At 44.0% G+C, this 4,651-nt stretch overlaps 1 pseudogene; it reads left to right on the plus strand.

The window, feature by feature from the left end:
- Positions 1-1,537: 1,537 nt before the first annotated feature.
- Positions 1,538-3,662, plus strand: LOC130027217 (heterogeneous nuclear ribonucleoprotein A1-like; annotated as a pseudogene).
- The last annotated feature ends 989 nt before the right edge of the window (positions 3,663-4,651 follow it).

Raw genomic sequence — 4,651 nt, forward strand, 5'->3', positions numbered from 1 at the left:
ACTGTTCAGGGGTCACTTATGGTTCTTCACTCAGGAATTACTCTGGAGAGGAGATGAAATCAGGAGGCAGAACAAGACCAGAATCGTGTTCCACTTAGACCAGGGGAGGTCATCTAATTCGACTTCAGGTGAGATGAAGGCCCTTCTCCTTCTCCCTCCCCACACCATGGGACTCTGAGATGACGCCCACAAACAGGCCCCAGCTATTTATTAAGCTCCTCTATGGCTACATTGCCTTATCGGCAGGTTTGAGTGGTGGTGGGACTGGTGTCAAAATATTGAATGTAATCATAGTAGAGAGAGAGTATTGTGAAAATTGTCTGCCTCACAGGCAGGGGAAGGGTTGGAATGGAGGGGGATACTGGGGATTTTGGTGGGAGAAAATGTGCACTGGTGGAGGGATGGGTGATTGATGGCATGGCATGGCTTGACCGAAACTCAAATGTGAAAGCTTTATAACTGTATCTCACAGTGAATCAATAAAAGGGAGTGGGGGGAAGTGGACAGTGACAAAAAGAAAGACTTAACTGCAAGAAAGGGAGCAAAGCAGAAAAACATTAGCCTAAGCAATTCTGAAAAAAATATTTTTCACTATCATTTGTGTATTAGTAGTCTGTGTTCTCCAGAAAAACAGAATCACTAAGAGATAAAAATAAAACTAGATAAAGATGGGACAGAGACAATATATATTAGGCAGCATACATATATGTGTGCATATTTATGTATTTATAATTAGTATGCCTGGTATGGCCAAAAACAAAAACAAAAAAGAAGGGGGGGACTTTCTTTGGTTTTTGGGACACACCAGGCTAAAAATCACAGGGCTTACTCCTCAATCTGTGTTCAGGGATCATTTCTGGAAGGGCCCAGGAAATCCTATAGGATGCTGAGGATAGTCCAGTTTGGCTGCATTGAAAACAAATGTCCTATTAGCTGTGCTATTGCTCTGGTCCCCCAAAAGAGAAAAATCTTAAATTTAGAGTGACATCCCTACTTTAACCAAATGATCAAACTTAATATCACTAATTATAAAACATTGAGATCATGTACCCTGAGAAGGGCATTATATCACTTCCTTAGTAAAATAATAATAAGAAAACATCAAACCAACTCAAACAAAAGGATTTTTCAAAATACCAAGGTCATGGAAAACAAAATATTAGAGTTCCAGATTAGAGGAGACTGAAGAAACATCAAAATTACATGTGATGTAGAACCTGGGTTAATTTATAGACCTGAAATTCTAATATGGTTTGAAAATTATTTAACTTTAATTGTTCACAGATCACTCCTGACATGCTCAGATACACTCAGTACACTATAGTGTACTGAGGTTGAACCCGGGTTGGTGAGGTGTAAGGCGTGTGCTAGTTCTCAGGCCCCAGTGCTCTAGAACTGAACTATAAACTCTCGGATTGTATCTACGTTAAGAGTTTTCCAACTACTTTTAAGAATCCAGTCTTAGATACCTTCGTTCAGCTGCTCCTTTCTCCTGGCGGACGTGGCCAAGTAAGCATCATCCTTCTCAACAGCCGTCATGTCCAAGTCCAAGTCCCCCAAAGAGTCTGAGTAGCTGCAGAAGCTCCTCATTGGAGGATTGAGCTTTGAGACAACCTATAAAAGCCCGAGAAGCCATGTGGGCAATGGGGCAACGCACGGACTGCGTGGAAATGCGGGATCCCAACACCAAGCGCTCCGGAGGCTCTGGGTTTGTGACCTAGGCCACCATGGAGGAGGTGGCCACAGCCACCAATGCAAGGCCACACAAGGTGGATGGAAGAGCTGTGCAACCAAAGAGGGCTCTCTCGAGAGAAGATTCTCAAAGACCTGGTGCCCACTTAACTGTAAAAGATTTTTGTCGGCAGAATCTCCGACCCCACACCAGTCTATCTTCACCAGGGCCCCTCAAAGAGGGGTGGGTTGAGTTTCCCTCCCCTCCCTAAGCAGAAACCCGGCAGCCAGAAACCTCCAGAACCCAGCCACAGCCATGCTCAAGGCCACACGGTCAGAGGAACCTCACCCACCTCACCCATGAAGGAACCGACAGAGAAACCCAGGTATGCGGGCCCAGGTATGTGGCTAAGATCTCCAAACCTGGTAGGATCAGAACTGGGCCTCTTCCACTCAGCTCCCCAGTGTTCCAGTAGCTAGGCAGTCACACCCACAAACTGCCCCTGGAGCCATGTAATCTCATCATCGGCCAAGATCCAGAGATTATAAAATAAAGCTCCCGGAAGAGAGCAATACAGTTATTTACTGGAGCAACTTCTTACATTCCACCCCAGTGATGGACCCAAAGTCGCAGACATGTGTTTGGCTTTAACATACTGGCTTGTATTCTTCTATATGTGGGCTTTAAATGGCCCCAGAATTAAAGATAACAACCTTCACACACTTCCCTCTTATTGTGGTGGAAAGATGCTCACTGGTTTGGTGGGTGTTTGAATATTATCTGTAATGAACTATTGTGAACTACTTTATGAAAATAAAATGTACAAAAAAATCATAAAGAAAAAAAAAGATTTTTGTCAGTGGCATTAAAGAAGACATGGAAGCACATCACCTGAGAGATTATTCTGAATAGTATGGAGAAATCGACGGGATTGAAATCATGACTGACCAAGTTTGTGGCAAGAAGAGAGGCTTTGCTTTTGGGACATTCGATGACCATGATTCGGTGGGCAAGATTGTCATTCATTAGTACCATACTGTCAACGGCCACAACTGTGAAGTAAGGAAAGCCCCACCTAAGCAAGAGATGGCCAGTGCTTCATCCAGCCCAAGAGGTCAAAGTGGCTCTGGAAACTTTGGTGGTGGTCGTGGCAGTGGTTTTGGTGGGAATGACAACTTTGGTTGAGGAGGAAACTTCGTGGATGAGGTGGATCTGGTGGCAACCAAGGTGGTGGTGGATATGGTGGCCGTGAGGATGGTTATCATGGATTTGGCAATGATGGCGGCATTTTGTTTTTGGTTTTTTTGTTTGTTTTGTTTTGTTTTTCATTTTTTCTTTTTTTTCTTTTTTTTTAATTTTTATTAGTGAAACACCATGAGGTACAGTTGTAGACTTACAAATTTTTGTGCTTGTTTTTCAGTTATACAATGATCGAGTACCCATCCCTCCACCAGTGCCCATTCTCCACCACCACTAATCCCAGTATCCCTCCCACCCTCCCTACCCCCCTCATCCCACCCTGTGTCTGTGGCAGGGCATTCCCTTGTGTTCTCTCTCTCCTTTGGGGTGCTGTGGTTTTCAAAAGAAGCATTGAGTGGCAATCATGTTCAGTCTATAGTCTACTTTCCACATGCTTCTCCCATCCTGAGAGGATCCTTCCAACACCCTTTATTTGGTGCTCCTTCTCTGAGCTGGATGGCGGCAATTTTGGAGGTGGTGGAAGTTACATTGATTTTGGCAACTACAACAATCAGTCTTCAAATTTTGGACCCATGAAGGGAGGAAATTTTGGAGGCCGAAGCTCAGGCCCCTCTGGCCCCAATACTTCGCTAAACCACAAAACCAAGGTGACTGTGGTGTCCCAGCAGTAGCAGTGGCTATGACAGTGGCAGAAGGTTTTAATTGCCAGGAAACAAAGCTTGGCAGGAGAGGAGAGCCAGAGACATGAAAGGGAAGCTCCAGGTGACAGAAGATCTGTGAGCTCAGCCAAGCACAGTGGTGACAGGGCCTCGCTGCTATAGGAAGAAGTGTTCTAGACAATACTCATGTATGGGCAAACAGTCAAGGACTGTCTCTGTGACTAATTGTATAACAGGTTATTTCAGTTTCTGTTCTGTGGAAAGTGTAATGCATTCCAACAAAGGGTTATAATGTAGATTTTTTTCTTTGCACCAATGCTATTGATTGCTAAATGTAATAGTCTGATCATGATGCTGAATAAATGTCTTTAAAAAAATCCAGTTTTATTCTTTCCTTTGAGTTACAAAATATATAATATGTGCCTGTAAAAAGAGGGGGAAATATGCTTTGTTTCATTTATCCTATTTTCTTTCCCATGAATTGATTTATCTTCAAGTTCATTCCTATGAGAAATTTAACCTATCCGCTCCAGGCTAGAGCTGGGTGGTGTGACGGCAATCCAGTTCATACCTATCTTCTTTCAATAGATTTCAATGTTTGTTTCAATATATTTGGTGGGGTGGAAAGTGTGTGTGTGTGTGTGTGTGTGTGTGTGTGTGTGTGTGTGAGAGAGAGAGAGAGAGAGAGATATTCCACTCTGTCATAGGCATACACTGCATACACTGCCGTTACCAGGAAACAATTCCCCAGGGTCTCTTGTATTTCTGCACATCTTGTAGGCAAGGTTTTGGCTGTTCTTAGCTTCAAATTCTAACTCCAGTGACTTGTGTGATCAGCAAACACCCATACACAGTGGCAAAGTAAATCTAATATAATGAAGGCAAAATCTAATGTCCTTGGTAGTTCTTGACAGTCTTTTTAACCAACTCACTAGGTAAAGGTAAAGGTAAAGGCCCTCCCGTTGATCGTCGATTTGCTCGAGCGGGCCCAGTAACGTCTCCATTGGAGACTTTGTTGTTACTGTGTCTGGCATATCGGATACTCTCGGTAGCTTGCCGGGCTCTCCGAGAGGGGCGGAGGAATCGAACTCGGGTCGGCCATGTTGGCCGCTTGTAAGGC

Source organism: Sorex fumeus, unplaced genomic scaffold (assembly GCF_029834395.1).
Source record: "Sorex fumeus unplaced genomic scaffold, SorFum_2.1 ptg000036l, whole genome shotgun sequence".
NCBI lineage: Eukaryota > Metazoa > Chordata > Mammalia > Eulipotyphla > Soricidae > Sorex > Sorex fumeus.